The 18,802-nt window shown below is 45.6% G+C and overlaps 1 pseudogene; it reads right to left on the bottom strand.

Moving 5' to 3' along the window:
* The window catches only part of LOC106601769 (centrosomal protein of 112 kDa-like), a 302,159-nt pseudogene that overhangs the window by 119,514 nt on the left and 163,843 nt on the right, over window positions 1-18,802 (bottom strand).

Below are 18,802 nucleotides of genomic sequence, written 5' to 3'. Positions count from 1 at the left end.
TCCCCCTCTCTCTCCACAGACACCCTCTACTGTCCCTTCCCCTCTCTCTCTCTCCACAGACACCCTCTACTGTCCCTTCCCCCTCTCTCTCCACAGACACCCTCTACTGTCCCTTCCCCTCTCTCTCTCTCCACAGACACCCTCTACTGTCCCTTCACCCTCTCTCTCCACAGACACCCTCTACTGTCCCTTCCCCCTCTCTCTCCACAGACACCCTCTACTGTCCCTTCCCCTCTCTCTCTCTCCACAGACACCCTCTACTGTCCCTTCCCCTCTCTCTCCACAGACACCCTCTACTGTCCCTTCCCCCTCTCTCTCCACAGACCCCCTCTACTGTCCCTTCCCCCTCTCTCTCCACAGACACCCTCTACTGTCCCTTCCCCTCTCTCTCTCCACAGACACCCTCTACTGTCCCTTCCCCTCTCTCTCCACAGACACCCTCTACTGTCCCTTCCCCTCTCTCTCTCCACAGACACCCTCTACTGTCCCTTCCCCCTCTCTCTCCACAGACACCCTCTACTGTCCCTTCACCCTCTCTCTCTCCACAGACACCCTCTACTGTCCCTTCCCCTCTCTCTCTCCACAGACACCCTCTACTGTCCCTTCCCCTCTCTCTCTCCACAGACACCCTCTACTGTCCCTTCCCCCTCTCTCTCCACAGACACCCTCTACTGTCCCTTCCCCCTCTCTCTCTCCACAGACCCCCTCTACTGTCCCTTCCCCCTCTCTCTCCACAGACACCCTCTACTGTCCCTTCCCCTCTCTCTCTCCACAGACACCCTCTACTGTCCCTTCACCCTCTCTCTCTCCACAGACACCCTCTACTGTCCCTTCCCCTCTCTCTCTCCACAGACACCCTCTACTGTCCCTTCACCATCTCTCCACAGACACCCTCTACTGTCCCTTCCCCTCTCTCTCCACAGACACCCGGGCATCCCAGGACAGTGAGGTTCTCTCTCGTTATGGCTTCAGTCACATGGCAATTAGAGCAGAAAGCGTCTGAAGTCTTTTTTTGGTGGAAAATCTCACAGAGACATCAAAGGCTGCATCGCCACAACACCCAGATGCCATGGCTGTGTCACACACCCTCACACACAGAGACAGACAACACAGAAAAATAGGAGGAAACGCACAAACCCACACACAAACAGAGAGAGAGAGAGACAGCCATAAACAGTGCCAGGCGTGATGGTCCACATGACTTCAAGGGCAGGCAGCTATTAGACCTGGTCCCTGAACAGCCTTTAATGTAGAATTCCCTCTTCAACTCTTCTGGCTGATCCCTCTTCCCTACAACTTTAATATGTGTGGGAAATAACACATAGGCTAACAATATTTAGGCTAACAACATATAGGCTAACAATATTTAGGCTAACAACATATAGGCTAACAACATATAGGCTAACAACATATAGGCTAACAACATATAGGCTAACAACATACAGGCTAATAACATACAGACTAACAACATATAGGCTAATAACATAAAGGCTGATAACAAGAAAAGGCTAATAACATATAGGCTAACAACATATAGGCTAAAAACATATAGGCTAATAACATAAAGGCTAATAACAAGAAAAGGCTAATAACATAAAGGCTAATAACATATAGGCTAATAACATATAGGCTATTAACATATAGGCTAATAACATAAAGGCTAATAACAAGAAAAGGCTAATAACATAAAGATTACTGAAACAAAAGTTGGAAATAAAAGGACTGCCTAGTATTGTTGCAGCAGGTGCATAATTGCATGCTGAACTGAAGGGTGTCAATTTAGTCCAACAGTCCTAATCTTCATGACAGCTTCCTCATACCATTCTGACATAGAATGTGTGATTATTAAATACATGTTGACTAGTATGAATGTTAAGTCGTTTGTTGTATGAGGTTATACTAAATCACCTGAGGAGGCAAGAATAGATTTGAGAGGTGGGGAAATTGAAAAAATAGAAATTAAATAGATGAAATCCAATATTCAAATATATGAATGGATAGGGGATAGAGAGAACAAAAGACAGAGAGAAAGAGAAAGAAAGAGCCAATCTGGAGTGGAAACCACATCTGTCTGAGCTTGGACTGAACATCAATAGGGAGAAAGAGAGGGAGGGAGACAGGGAAAATAAGGGACAGCTGCAGTTGGAAACAAGCTCATTTGTGGCATGTGACAAGTGGACGAGATTTAAAAACAATAGCTACCCCTACTCCAAATTCCCACCCACTCACAACAATGCGTATAAGAAATGAAAATGTGGAGCTGAATGTAATCTGCAATCTAATGACTTAGGTACAACAACACACAACAAACGTCAGCCATTGATCTCCCTGTGTCCGCATGAGACATGTGAAAGTGAAACAACGAGCAGTCCTACCTCAATCACAAAAATATGTGATCTAATCAACATGCAAAAATCCCAAACATAACTCTAACCAACACACTGATGTGTCAACTCAACAACAGACAGATCCCAGTGGCTACAGGATGTCTGGGAGGAAGGGAAGGCAGGGCTGGCCTGACAAAACCATCTATAGGGACTGATCAATCGTTAAATTACAAGGCAGAGAGAGAGACAGACACAGACTAAACCCTAAACCCCCCCCCCAAGACACAGCGTTCTTGTCCAGCTGTCTGTTGTGCCGTCTTCTCTCTCATCAGACTCCCTTCCTCAGCTCAGACTCACCCTGTCATCAGGACCTTCATTTCTCCCGGTCTTGCTAATCACTTACTGGGGGAAAAAGTTATTTGAAAGTTTTGCCAGGGTTATTATTTAGTCCATCCCAGTGTTAAGGAAAGAGCCCTCTGAGGATCTGACTCTCTCCCATGCTGTTTGAAGTCCAGATGTTTCTCAGAAAAGACGTTGTCAGGACGTGTGAGAGAGGGGGACAAAAACAGAATTAGCCATAAAAATGAGTTGAGTGAAGTCGCTGTAAGAATAATGGCTTTGGACGAGCCAATAGAACGATCACGTTTCTGTTGTTCAGGACAACAAGGCTTACATTCATTTGTAATGTTGGTGTAGTTTCTGAAGTGGAATTCTTTGGACGGACCAATAAGGAAACAGACTCCTATGTCCTCAAAGCGTGAGAAACAATAGCACTAACTAAGTGAAATACATATCACCCCTAAACAACAACAGTTAATTCCTTTAACTATCCAGCTGCTGGAGGACAGGACAGATCCACTGTGCCGTGGCAGACAGTCAGAACTCTGACTAAACTATTTATTGGGTTTAAAAACAAGAGAAAACATGATGAGTACTGCACCAGAATATGGACTGTGTTTGGGGACAGAGAGGACAGCGTGTCTCTTGAGAGTGTGTTTGATGAGGGAGTGTGAGTGTGTGTGTTTCTCTCTCTCGGTCTCTCTAATGGGGCTCTCTTCCACCCCCCTGTGCCACTGATCGGCTAACAGAGCAGCACAGAGCTGGCTCCAGGCTAACACATTTACTGTGAGCTGCTGTCCTGGCTGCACGGACTGGCAACTGATGCTGCTTTTTCAGCTCATCCTTTCATCTTCAAAGATAATGGTTGAAATAGAGGACTATGAGCTTGGCAAAAGCCCAGTTGACGGTTTTGGATGGTAAAAGCATCACAATGACGGCCCCAAGGCCGGGATAATTTGGGATAATTCCCTCTGTGTGTTGGACGCCAACTCCAAACTCCCAACCCAACATCACACCAATCTCCAAATAACTATTTCCTCATTAGTTGATGATACAGCAAACACCACTACAGCCGCAAAAAGGCACAAGAGAAGGGCCCTTAACTGGAAACGAAACAGCTCATTTAAACAGCACTGTCACTGCACAAAGCTAATTTAAACAGCACAATGCTCATTTAAATAATATCACTGCACAAATCTCATTAAAACAGCAGTGTCACTGCACAAAGCTCATTAAAACAGCAGTGTCACTGCACATAGCTCATTTAAACAGCACTGTCACTGCACAAAGCTCATTTAAACAGCACTGTCACTGCACAAAGCTCATTTAAACAGCACTGTCACTGCACAAAGCTCATTTAAACAGCACAACACTCATTTAAATAATATCACTACACAAAGCTCTTTTAAACAGCACTGTCACTGCACAAAGCTAATTTAAACGGCACTGTCACTGCACAAAGCTTATTAAAACAGCACTGTCACTGCACAGAGTTCATTAAAACAGCACTTTCACTGCACAGAGTTCATTTAAGCAGCACTGTCACTGCACAAAGCTCATTTAAACGGCACTGTCACTGCACAAAGCTTATTAAAACAGCACTGTCACTGCACAGAGTTCATTAAAACAGCACTTTCACTGCACAGAGTTCATTTAAACAGCACTGTCACTGCACATAGCTCATTTAAACAGCACAACACTCATTTAAATAATATCACTACACAAAGCTCTTTTAAACAGCACTGTCACTGCACAAAGCTAATTTAAACGGCACTGTCACTGCACAAAGCTTATTAAAACAGCACTGTCACTGCACAGAGTTCATTAAAACAGCACTTTCACTGCACAGAGTTCATTTAAGCAGCACTGTCACTGCACAAAGCTCATTTAAACGGCACTGTCACTGCACAAAGCTTATTAAAACAGCACTGTCACTGCACAGAGTTCATTAAAACAGCACTTTCACTGCACAGAGTTCATTTAAGCAGCACTGTCACTGCACAAAGCTCATTTAAACGGCACTGTCACTGCACAAAGCTCATTAAAACAGCACTGTCACTGCACAAAGCTCATTAAAACAGCACTTTCACTGCACAGAGTTCATTTAAGCAGCACTGTCACTGCACAAAGCTCATTTAAACAGCACTGTCACTGCACAAAGCTCATTTAAACAGCACTGTCACTGCACAAAGCTTATTTAAACGGCACTGTCACTGCACAAAGCTTATTTAAACGGCACTGTCACTGCACAAAGCTCATTTAAACAGCACTGTCACTGCACAAAGCTCATTTAAACAGCACTGTCACTGCACAAAGCTCATTTAAACAGCACTGTCACTGCACAAAGCTCATTTAAACAGCACTGTCACTGCACAAAGCTTATTTAAACGGCACTGTCACTGCACAAAGCTCATTTAAACTGCACTGTCACTGCACAAAGCTCATTGAAACAGCACAATGCTCATTTAAATAATATCACAGCACAACGCTCATTTAAATAATATCACAGCACAAAGCTCATTTAAACAGCACAACGCTCATTTAAACAACACTGTCATGTTTGTACACATAGAAAAAGTGTGATTTGTAAAACAATCCTACGAGCATCATACACACACCGGTAGTAGATCACCATATAACAACTGTTCATACAACCAAAAGGTTATATTTGGCTCGGCCAGTTGTGGCTTGACCAGTAAAATAAAGAGGACCATTAGGACAATTCAAGTTGCTTTATTTAAAAAATGTGTTTTAGTTTTTTATATAACCTTTATTTAACTAGTGAAGTCAGTTAAGAACAAATTCTTTTTTACAATGACGGCCTGCAATGGCAAATATATTTCAAATGAGTAGGCAACAGTCACCAATAAGCCATCCATCCTCACCAGCTCCATCCTGTAGGTGTATAGGCCAACATTGCTGTTGTGCAGATTGAATGAGTTGTGCGTTCCACCTGGCCACCACATGCAGCAGCATCTTTTGCACATCACATAACCTCCACATTAAGTGAGTGGAAGCCTTTTCTGTCCAAATAGTTGAATTCCTTTTGGGATGGTGCTTTTATGGCGATGTGGGTGCTGTCTATTGATCCATTCGTATTTGGGAACCCATTGATGGCAAAGAAACCTCTCGACTTGTGCGATGGTGTATGGAAGTTGAATGCAACTTTTCATTTTGCTAATGATTTCATCCAAAACATTAGCTCATCGAGGTCTTTGAGATGCCGATCGGCAAACTCACTTAGAGGAACCTACTGGGTACATAACTTAAAAGCATGTCTGACATGTATTGGGGGGCACAATCGTGGATTGATTTAAAAACCAATAGAAGAATCTTAAAATGAATTGTAAAACTCCCAGACAGCTAGTGCAGAGACCTTAAAACCGGTGAATCATCTGCGTAGCAGTGAAAATCAATGCTGTGCGTTCTGATAATATAAACTGAAGGGTACCGGACCCAAAATCCAACCTTGTGGAACGTCATATGTAATTTCTCAGAGTTATGTTCACCAAGAATCACAAAAAACCTCTTGACTGGTTAAATAGTTTGTAAACCAATCTTTGACTGGACCAGAGGCTAACCCACCTCTCCTGTCTGTCCAGAAGGACATCATGGTCAACAGTGTTGAATGCAGCACTTAAATCCAAGAGTACAAGGACAGAGAGCTGTTTGGCATCTGTGTTGGCGCTAAGATCCTTTACCACTTTAACTAAGGCTGTCTCTGTGCTATGGTGGGCACAAAAACCACATTCCATTTTTTTTTAAACACAGTTGGCACAAAAAAAATTATTTAGCTGTTTGAAAACGAATTTCTCCTGAATGTTGCTTAAGAATGGAAGGTTGGAGATTGGGCAAAAATTGCTAAAAGCCGCAGAATCTAGATGACTTTTCTTCAGAAGCGGTTTCCGCACAGCAGTTTTTAGCACAGTGGAGATAGCGCCTGTGAACAGTGAGTGATTAACAATAGTTTGCACTTCTTCAGATATGCAATTAAAAACAGTTTTGAGGAAGGTGGTGGGGATAGGATCCAGAAGGCAGGTAGAAGGCTTAAGTTGTGATATCACTTTCCTAAGCATGTCCATAGTGCATTTACGTGGTAGGCTAGGGAACAAAACTTCATCAGGTCTTGCTTGACTGATACCCAGCCTACCGTTGGTTATCTTATCTCCGCAAACGTATCACATTTAGATGTGGAGGAACATTCACATAGGTTTGAGGGGGTAGGATTAATCAGGTCATCAATGGTGGAGAAGAGCACTGGATTCATTCTGATTCAAGTTAGAAAAATGAGCCCGTGTGGCATTTCTAATTGCCTTGTTATATATTTCATGTTGCTCTCTCAGAATATCATAACGGACCTACAACTTTGACTTTCTCCACTTCTGCAATATTTCTTTAATTGATCTCTTTAATTGAGCTATCCCTGTCCAGACTCCAGGCCTTTATTTAGCTGGGTAACACAGACAGATGTCTCTGTCCAGACTCCAGGCCTTTATTTAGCTGGGTAACACAGACAGTTGTCTCTGTCCAGACTCCAGGCCTTTATTTAGCTGGGTAACACAGACAGATGTCTCTGTCCAGACTCCAGGCCTTTATTTAGCTGGGTAACACAGACAGATGTCTCTGTCCAGACTCCAGGCCTTTATTTAGCTGGGTAACACAGACAGTTGTCTCTGTCCAGACTCCAGGCCTTTATTTAGCTGGGTAACACAGACAGTTGTCTCTGTCCAGACTCCAGGCCTCCTGCATCTCATCCTCCTCCATGTTGACCACGACTCATTTGTTGTCCTTCCCAACTGGTTGGGTGGGGTGGAGGCCAGCCTATTTATTAGACTCATCCTACCATGTGAAGGGGATGAGTCGGGATTACTCATCCTCACAACGTGTGGCTGACATCCGCTCCCTCTGCCAGCTTTCCATAGTCAGGAAGAGAGAGAGTAAGCGAGCAACACAATTCTTCCAGAGATTCCAGGAAGAGAAGGAAGAGCGGGAAAGCAGGGCCTGGATCCAATCACCTCGCCAGGAATTGATTCCCAAATCCTGGCAGTCACATCGGGACAGATTCCATTGTCTGTCTTCCTCACACACAAGATAGTGTGGGTGAGTCGTTTGATGGAATGTTGAATACCACTTAAGCCTCACAATAGTGAAAAGCACTAAGTAGTAGGAATTAAGTAGTGCATTTAAGCTATGCTTGCCAGTTTCAGAAAGCGTTCATATTTTCTGGATGCATCAACAAAATACTCTGCTTTTCAACATTCCTCTTTCAAAACTCTCAGGACTTTTCAGAATCTGTGGAGGTTGAATCCCCCATTTATTTCGATCTGTATGACAGAGTTTCAAAGGGGTAAACATCTCTGGTAATGCAAAACTACTTCATAATATGGGACTTAACGTGATGTTAAAAAAGCTCATCTTTCCAATTGGCTCATTCATCCCCCCTCCTGTGCCCTGTAACTATTCCCCAGGTCCTTAGCGTAAATGAGAATGTGCTCTCAGTCAACCTACCTGGTAAAATAAGGGTTAAATAAATACATACAAATAACATACGTCAATTCTGGAGCCCAACTGCTGCTCTCCAAGAACCCTAACCACAGAGAGAAGTTTAGTTTTATTTCTTTTTCATTGGGGGAGGGGAGATTTTGGGGTGCGTTGTGGCTGAGACAGACAGACTAACCAGAAGACAGACAGACTAACCAGAAGACAGACAGACTAACCAGAAGACAGACAGACTAACCAGAATAGTAGAGCGGGTGCCAACAGATACCTCGAATCATAGTTGAGAGAGTGTGTTTAGGGTAGCTGTGTGTGTGTGTGTGTGTGTGTGTGTGTGTGTGTGTGTGTGTGTGTGTGTGTGTGTGTGTGTGTGTGTGTGTGTGTGTGTGTGTGTGTGTGTGTGTGTGTGTGTGTGTGTGTGTGGAGGAAGATGAGATGTTTTCTTCCACTGACAGGAGCAGGCCATATAGAATAGTGTGTACTGTACACTGACAGAAGCAGGCCATATAGAATAGTGTGTACTGTACACTGACAGGAGCAGGCCATATAGAATAGTGTGTACTGTACACTGACAGGAGCAGACCATATAGAATAGTGTGTACTGTACACTGACAGGAGCAGGCCATATAGAATAGTGTGTACTGTACACTGACAGGAGCAGGCCATATAGAACAGTGTGTACTGTACACTGACAGGAGCAGACCATATAGAATAGTGTGTACTGTACACTGACAGGAGCAGACCATATAGAATAGTGTGTACTGTACACTGACAGGAGCAGACCATATAGAATAGTGTGTACTGTACACATAACCCTGTCATACTGTCAAATGTATGGAGAGGATGAACATGAAATAACAATGTTTCTAAAACATTTGACTGTTTGACCTTGAAATGCTACAGTATTAATGCCATCTTTCTATAGCTCTAATCATATTGCTATTAATTCATTTATGGCCAATAATGTCAAATAGTAAAGACAATACATTTATTTTATTCCCCATTTAAGTCTAAATGCTTTTAAATCTAGGCCTATACTATTTCATACTAGGCCTACTTCTTAAAAATAATAATAATCCTAATGATAGAAAATAAAGTTTCCTAACGGCGAAATTCCATTCCGTTCTGTTGTTCGTACGCAGTTGTGTAACCTGGGAACCATCTGTACCCGCCGTTCACTGCAAAAACATTTGAGTCCCCGTTTGTCCAAATGTCCCAAAATACTGAATGTGCACGGCTGGACACCTAGTCTCCAGCCAGGAGCCAATAAACAAGCCCTCGCCATGCTGACATTCTACATTTCATCTGGAGGCTTGAGGAGTCAAATACATCCCCGGACGGGGGCTGATCTGTCAAATGGCTTCCCACAGAGTCTCCATGCTAGCCAGGCAGGAGAAGCGGCGAGGAGAGTGGAGCAGGGAGAGAAAACCTGCTGGAAACATAATAGTGTTAAATAGGCTTGGGGATGGGGACTCCATCAATACAGCCCCAAATGTCATATAGCCATTGTAGCGGTAGTGTGTTGTTGTAATGGGAAAGTAACTGGTGCTTATGGGAGGGAGATGGCTACCTGCGGTGAGGGGAGAATACCATGTACAGCCTGTTCCTCCGTAGGGGGATTTCGGGGCACTCGCCGTATGCGGCTGATACACGGCTGATACCGACCCCGGTGAACCAGGGAAAGAAAGGAGAGAAATGCAACCCAGGGTTTGGGGAATAAAAGGCCAGAGCTACTGCACAGCGACCAAGAGCCTTCCTTTCCTTTATCTGGCAACCTGTGGTTTCCAGGCGTTTCAAGTCTTTTCACTTCTAGCACGGAACCCTGCCGCGAAACCAGGAAAGAAATACAGAATCGCATTAGAAGTTAGCACTGTATGATAATATTAATTTCTTTCGGTTGAATCGGCATTTAACTTTTCCATTAATTTGCGGTCCTTCCTACAACAACAACGGTCCTTCCTATTTTATTTCGCAAATAAAATAATTTAGGATTTAAATAAGAATTCGGAATTCTTTCCTTTCCGCTCACACACACCTGCACCCCTACAAAACATCCGCCCGCAAAACGCAAATTCTGCTCAGAAATTGCACCTAGCAGCAGGTGAGAAAGTACTACTGGCAGCGTTTTTGAAAGCCCAGCACCACAGAACGTTAATGGCTAAACAAAATGGTGACCAGGAGAGAACCTGCGGGAGAGCGGTGCGGACCAGAGGAGAGTAGTGAGACCTCCTACCTGGGCGTCGCGTTGCCTCCACTCCTGGGTCTGCTGCTGGTGCTGGTGCAGGGCGGCCCGCGCCTCCCTCTCCATGGTGCCCACCTCCCGCTGGCGCTGCTGGACCAGATTGTCCCTCTCCGTGCTGTAATGCTGCTGTAGACGCATCCTCTCCTGCTCCTGCCCTGCACGCTGCTCGCACATCTGATTGGACAACAGGAGGTGAGAGGAAGAAGACTACAATCAGCCCCAGCCCTGTCGTCATGACAATTTGTCCATCAATCCACCCATACATCCCTTCCATCCCTCCCCATACTCCAATGCGCCCCGCCGTTGCACAAAGGACAGGACCAAAAAAAATAGAAAGTTTGTCTCTTGCCTCACGACTCGATGACTCCACGACATAATGCAATTAATTTACATCATTATTACCTCACACTGTTTCCATCCCACTATCTCTCGCTCTCTTTCTCCAAATCGGACTCCTGTCGCCCCTCTCCTATCGGCATATAAATGAGCAGTTAGCTTGGGCTGTCTATGCAGAGAGGCTGTGAGGGGTTAGCCATCTGGCTACTAGAGGAGCTACCCTCGCCCCATGCTATGAGTCTCACAGCGTGGGGAAATGGGCTTAGTAAGGGCGATGCCTATCATCATTATACTACGCCCCACTCAGAGGACGTGAGGAGAAGGAAGACAGGAACGAACTTCGGAGGGGAGAAATCTACAAAAAGCGGAGAGGAGATGGAACGTGTTACTTCAACCTGTCATCATATTCATTCAGAGTCCGACAGACTGCCGCAGAAGAATCAAATCATACAATCTCAGTGTTTGCTTTCAAATTTGGTTGCCTATCACCGCCAAATAATCGCAGCTGTACGGGTCTATGCTGACAATGAGAGAGTATTTAGAGGACGAAATAACAAAAAGCTTCCCACAAGCTGACCAACAGAAATTCTGCCCCAACCGACACACTGAGACAGTGAGTCATCGTCTGATAGAATTAACAGAAAACCTAAAAGAAAAAAGAGACGGGGAAAAATACAAAAGAATCCTCCAAAAGAAAGAACCCCTTTACAAACGTACCATGCTGTCAGTCAGTTGAGCTAGGCTATCCCAGTGTCTACAGACAGCTCCACTCTACAGCGTTAGCTCTGTTAGCCTAGCGCTGCGGATCTGAGACAAGTCACCTGCTGTGAGGTAAAGCCTGGTGGCGGAGCGCTGAGAACGCTAAAGCCCAAGCACCGCCAGTGTCTGCTTTTTTCCCAGGCTCCGCTCTCTCTGCTCTCACTCCTCCATGGCGGGGTACCCGTGACCCTGTCCCATCCCCGCGGTGTGCTCCCCTGCCGGGGCTGTGAAAGGCCAGCAGGGGCCCTGGGCTGGGGCCCAGCTCCAGCTCTGAAGCTAATCCTCCACACATTGTGCTCCCCCTGGCACCCTACCTGGGCCTGCCACAGAAAGACAAGACCAGACAAGACCAGACAAGACCAGACAGACAGAGACTAGGCAGTTAGAGAGCCCAAGTCCCAGCCCATAGGTTTAGCCCACAGGTTTAGCCCACAGGTTTAGCCCACAGGTTTAGCTCCAAGCTCCAGACACTGCTTACGCTTAGGCTAATGCTATTCTGGTGATGAATGGGTATATCGACAGGAAGCTGGATTCCTCACTCAGTGAAGGCCACAAAAGAAACTTCTATTAGCCACGCAGAATTTCAGGGTTTCCCCACTACTTGCGTTTGGGTACATTTGCAAACTGGAAGGAAAGGGAGGGAGGGATGACTGAATAAAATGTTTTACCTGGAGTTTCTCTGTGTTTCTTTTATTGCTGTCGCACATCTACATTTGTAAGGAATTAGTCAGTATGGATACATTCTACCAAAACACACATACACTACTAAACACAGACTAATAAACACACATACTCACACACATAAACAGTCGTTTTCAGAAAGACATCCCACAGCTCATTTCTAGAGCAACATCCTCTTGGACAGTTTACCACAAACACAAACAAAGCATTGTGTGAGACCGGCCTGGCCATCTTCCGTGTTATTGTCATTGGAGATGTTCGGCTTTGCTGATCCCACAGAGTTAATACATGACATCTGCTCTGTAATTCAATTCCATTCACTATAATAGAATTCATTCAGTAATATCATAGAGACATAATCATATCCAGCAACTGGATTTCACAGTCATGCAGAATCACGCCACAGATCAGGATTCATATCTCCACAGCATGTCAGAGTCTGATGGGCTGACTGATAGGCGGCTAATTCCTACGCAAAACTACAACAGCAGCGTGACACCCGACGACAGGAGAGACAAGTGGGGAAGCGTTGGCTTACTGTTTCGTGTGACCGTCCTGATTTCATTTCAGGGTTTTGGTTTTGAGGGGGGGGGGGGGGTTGGAGGTGGACAGGAAGGCCGAGCTAGATCTGTTTTCAAAAAGTAACATTACAAAAGGAGGCAGAGGAGGAGAGAGAGAGAAAGAGAGAGAAAGAAAGAGAAAGAAAGAAAGAGAAAGAGGGATGATGGAGCCATAAATATCCTGGTTACGTCACAGACTTGCTGAAGAAAGGGCTTCTGGGTGCTGAGGCTCATAAACGGGCCGGTGTGGCCACGACACAGCAGGAGAGGTCCTGGGAGAACAACTACACAGTGTGTGTCCTGTCACTGAGTGAGTCTAGAGAGACGGTGTTACAGCACAGTGTGTGTCCTGTCACTGAGTGAGTCTAGAGAGACGGTGTTACAGCACAGTGTGTGTCCTGTCACTGAGTGAGTCTAGAGAGAGACGGTGTTACAGCACAGTGTGTGTCCTGTCACTGAGTGAGTCTAGAGAGACGGTGTTACAGCACAGTGTGTGTCCTGTCACTGAGTGAGTCTAGAGAGACGGTGGTACAGCACAGTGTGTGTCCTGTCACTGAGTGAGTCTAGAGAGACGGTGTTACAGCACAGTGTGTGTCCTGTCACTGAGTGAGTCTAGAGAGACGGTGTTACAGCACAGTGTGTGTCCTGTCACTGAGTGAGTCTAGAGAGACGGTGTTACAGCACAGTGTGTGTCCTGTCACTGAGTGAGTCTAGAGAGAGACGGTGTTACAGCACAGTGTGTGTCCTGTCACTGAGTGAGTCTAGAGAGACGGTGTTACAGCACAGCCTGCGTCCTGTCACTGAGGGGCTCCTGTCATTGAGATGGGCCTGGGTGTAGTGACACATTAGAGCTGCTAACAGAGGACTAGGGGGTGTGTGACAGGACTGGACAGGCTGAGAATTGGGAAAGAGACAGTGAGGTAACGGGACACTGCTACTGTTGCCCCAGGAGGGTAACCCCAAACCTCAGGGAGGGTGAGGGGGAGAGGGAGAACTGTCTGGCCTCAGCAGGGTGACGAGAAGGGGAGAGGGAGAACTGTCTGGCCTCAGCAGGGTGACGAGAAGGGGAGAGGGAGAACTGTCTGGCCTCAGCAGGGTGACGAGAAGGGGAGAGGTAAGAACTGTCTGGCCTCAGCAGGGTGACGAGAAGGGGAGAGAGAAGAACTGTCTGGCCTCAGCAGGGTGAAGAGAAGGGGAGAGGGAGAACTGTCTGGCCTCAGCAGGGTGACGAGAAGGGGAAAGAGAAGAACTGTCTGGCCTCAGCAGGGTGACGAGAAGGGGAGAGGTAAGAACTGTCTGGCCTCAGCAGGGTGACGAGAAGGGGAGAGAGAAGAACTGTCTGGCCTCAGCAGGGTGAAGAGAAGGGGAGAGGGAGAACTGTCTGGCCTCAGCAGGGTGACGAGAAGGGGAAAGAGAAGAACTGTCTGGCCTCAGCAGGGTGACGAGAAGGGGAGAGGTAAGAACTGTCTGGCCTCAGCAGGGTGATGAGAAGGGGAGAGGGAGAACTGTCTGGCCTCAGCAGGGTGACGAGAAGGGGAAAGAGAAGAACTGTCTGGCCTCAGCAGGGTGACGAGAAGGGGAGAGGTAAGAACTGTCTGGCCTCAGCAGGGTGACGAGAAGGGGAAAGAGAAGAACTGTCTGGCCTCAGCAGGGTGACGAGAAGGGGAGAGGGAGAACTGTCTGGCCTCAGCAGGGTGACGAGAAGGGGAAAGAGAAGAACTGTGTTGCCTCAGCAGGGTGACGAGAAGGGGAGAGGGAGAACTGTCTGGCCTCAGCAGGGTGACGAGAAGGGGAGAGGGAAGAACTCGATTCTTCACAGTGGGGAGTGTAGAAGTGTGCCCTGTGTGTATGTACGTGTCAGCGTTTCTGTGTCTATGAGCGTTTCGGTGTGTGGATGCGTTTCCTAGACCTAGACTTTCTGTCATTTGTTGTCACCAAATATCTGAGGAGCAAAACAGATTAGGGGTTTCCGTGGGGTCTGGGGGTTACGACACCATCTATAACAGCCTTATGAGCTCCCTACGTCAGTTCAACGTCAAGGAGCAGGGCTGTGAAGGGCTGGCGTGACGTCCTAATGACCTGGAGGTCAGAGGGAAACAACTCCTCTATACACGAGCCTCTTCTAAAACTCTCACTGATGTGACCTCAGTGGAATGTCCCTTTGTGATTGGCTCAATGGGCAAACTTGACCTGGTGACCCTGAGACACCAATCTCACTACAAGGGAACACGCAATTGCAAAATACACATCAGACAGACCACGAGTCAGTCAGTCTCTCTCTCTCTCTCTCTCTCTCTCTCTCTCTCTATGAGTGACACCAAACGTGGCATTAGCACAGAGGGCTGATGTACTGGGACAGAGAGATGTTTCTCTTGGTTTATCGCTGAAGTAAATGATGCCAAATGCTTATAGTATGAAATAGATGCCTTTGCCTTTCTTTCATTTCCTTCCCTTGGTTAGTGTTGATTATTTTCATAACTCTGCTAATTGTCTTTGACACCTTCTGTCGCATACTGTTCTCCATTTAAAAGGGATTATGATATTTACATACCGGTAAACATTTTCAGATGTTTCAGATTCAGCAACACTGACACACAAACAATGGAATATTACAACTAGGATAAAAACCTGCTTTTGACGACAAACTATTTAATGGTAGGACTGAAACGCAATTGTCACTACAACAATGTTTTGTGAAAACACTTTCAGATCTTCAATTGAGCTCCACTTCTGCTCACTTTAACTCCAATTTAGTGGGCATTTTATGTGGATTTTAAATAAATAAAAGGAGAATTCACGATACGATTATATTCAAACTTCAATAACCCCTGTATCGAGAGATTATTAGGAAAGGGGCAACCTCAAACCGATGATTCCACCACGGACCAAATCGGAAACGGAAAACCATGACTCTATTTGCCACCAAAACATTGCTCTCATATCCTCCACTCCAAAACATCTGGAGCGATTGACACGCACCGCTAGCCTGTCTGCGTGTGGGGAATGAGAGTTGGGATGGTTACTAGGCGACAGGTGGAGAGATAGACGTGTTTTATAAAGGGCTCGGGAAATCAACCATGTCTTTGACACACACTGTAATCACAGATGATACCCTAGTTAGTGACTGGATACAGTGAGAATGAGTGGACTCTAGTGTCACAGAGATGAGGTTGGCTCACAACAATACCGAATATTTCTCATTGGACATAGTAGCCGACACAAAGGTGATATTAAAAACATGGGTTTTTCAACTCATACACCAAGTTAAAACATAGGCTACATATAGAGTATGCTTTGTAAACATGTAATGGTCTCAGTGTGTGTTTAGTAGTTTCAACCGATGACACCCCTTGGCATGGTAGTTAACTTCGCAGCTCCAAAGAGGCTAAATTGAACAGCAATAAAGGGGTATGGTCACTATGGTGTCTCCAATTCTTCATACAATCCCATCATTTCCACCAGATAATGGACATTCCAGTGGGTTAATTGAATTTTCTCCTCATTAAAGTAGACGGTATATCAGTGAGTTAGATTTCAATAGAAAAGGAAAATGGTTTGGAGATTTCTAATCAGAGGAAACTGATGGGGCTGGATGATAAGACGACGGTATGAGCCAAACACAGATTGAATCAGAGTTTTCCATTGGGGGTTTAATAGTTGATTAAGACCACAAATCTCTGTTGAATATCATCTGTGTCTTTTGTGATGAGGCAATACAGATGGCTCATGTAGAGGATGATGTCAGAATGTCCCCATTTTCAAATACACTGTATTAATCCCAAAATTATAGGAAATGCATAAAGTTTAAATAAGACATTTTTGGGCAAAAACATAACAGTATCAAGTCCCCCTCTCTCCCACTGACCTGCTGTTCGTATTTCTGTTTGAGCTCCTCCACTTGGTAGGAGAACTCCTTGGCCTGTTTCTCTCTTAGGGACTTGGAGCGGGTCAGATCCTCCTCCACCTTATCCATCTACAGAAGGAGGGAGAGAAAGATCACTCTGTGATTCTCAATGACAATAGCAACATATGTTCCATGCACAGAGAGGGCGAGAGAAACCTAATGTAATGAAAGATGTAATGAAAGTAATGAAAGAGGTTACTCGGTGACATCCTGGCACAGACAACTGTCATTTACATAGAAAAGGAGAGATGGAATCTTTCCCAATGACTTATCTACAGACAGGTGAGAGAATGGCACTATGGCAATACGTTGTGATTAATCCTGTTATTATGTGAAAACATCCTTTGAACTGCAGCGACAGTTTCTGGTCCACATGGTGCTGTGTGTGTTTATATTCTACACTCACAATAGGGCAGACAATTTTCTTTAAACGGCATCCAGCGGAGTGCAAGCTTTTAACATGAGCAGTAATCCATTTAGACACAACCCTATCGATACAGTTTAACACCAACATAACACTCAGAGAGAGAGAGAGAGAGAGAGAGAGAGAGAGAGAGAGAGAGAGAGAGAGAGAGAGAGAGAGAGAGAGAGAGAGAGAGAGAGAGAGAGACAGAGACAGAGACAGAGACAGAGACAGAGACAGAGACATAGACAGAGGACAGACTTAAGATGCTTTCTTATATTCTTAAAGATAGGGCGAAATGGAAATAGAAAGAGATGTAGAGAGATGGATGAGAGAAAAAGCGAGAGGGGGGAGGATGCAGAGAAGATTGATGCTCTCTCATGACTTTGATGTGAGACGAGGATAGAGAGAGATGGAAGATCGGGAGTCCAGGGGATCGCTGGGGAGAGGAGGAGGAGAGTAAAAGGAGGGAGAAGGATAGGGGGAAGAGGAGGAGTGTGACTGCCCATGGTGCTGTCAGTTAGAATAGACATACAGTAGGCCTATGATATTCCCACCCACACCATGCCAATAAGTTCCATGTTAAAGGCCAACAGTAACCTACTAATTAGCGCAGAACATCTCCACTGTTCACAATGTAACACGTGCTCTGTCAATGAAGCCCACACACACACTCTGCCCAGAAGTGCTCACACTCTGTAGTTCTCTCTCACATAGTTAACAGCTAAGTCTGCATCGATTAGTTATCTCTCAATAATCCACAGCCCACATTCTGCCAAGTGTTAAACAGCGGCCCAGTGAAATAGACTAATTACTCCATCACTTCACTGTTTAGAGACGCGTCCTCTGTGACGGCATCTAACATCAATACCACCCGGTCCACTCCACATCAGTACCACCCGGTCCACTCCACATCAATACCACCTGGCCCACACAGGGTGAAAGCACACACACACACACACACACACACACACACACACACACACACACACACACACACACACACACACACACACACACACACACACACACACACACACAAACACAACTGGTCAAAGTCAAGGGCTTTAGTGATAGAACTAAACACTGTAGGATTTTTTTAACTCAGGTCACTTTATATTGTTCTGTAAGAATCACAGAGTGGGATATCAATTTATGGGAACATAGAATCATTCTTTGCTTTTCTCATATTTTGCCACCTAGCACTCTGTGACGATAATATAGCTGATCACAAATAGAGGGCCTTAAAAGGAACATGTTTAAACCAGCTGTGAGAGAGAGAATGAGAGAGACGGAAAGAGAGAAAGAGCATGAATGAGAGAGAGCAAGAAGGAGAGAGAAAGAGAGGGAGAGAATGAGAGACAGAGGAATCTGTGTGCAGCCAGCATGGCGCCCCTGTGCATCTGTGGCCAGGCTGTGTCTTCCTAACTCAGAGAAGTGTGTGTGTGTGTGTGTGTGTGTGTGTGTGTGTGTGTGTGTGTAGGGGTGTGTGTGAGAGTGAGAGAGAGAGTGAGAGTGAGAGTGAGAGTGAGAGTGAGAGAGTGAGAGTGAGAGAGAGAGAGTGAGAGAGAGAGAGAGAGAGAGACGGGCCAGCAGTCATCGGCATTGTCTTGGTTTGATCACTGTCTGTTTGTCATCCAGCCTCCACTGTATTGACGAGATAGGAAAGAGGGGACAGGGGAAGTGTGTGAGAGGGCACGCTAGGGTCAGAGACGATGGAAGAGATGTGCATGTCTATGTAAACTAAACTCCTAG

Source organism: Salmo salar, chromosome ssa03 (assembly GCF_905237065.1).
Source record: "Salmo salar chromosome ssa03, Ssal_v3.1, whole genome shotgun sequence".
NCBI lineage: Eukaryota > Metazoa > Chordata > Actinopteri > Salmoniformes > Salmonidae > Salmo > Salmo salar.
This window is presented reverse-complemented; position numbering and strand designations above follow the sequence as displayed.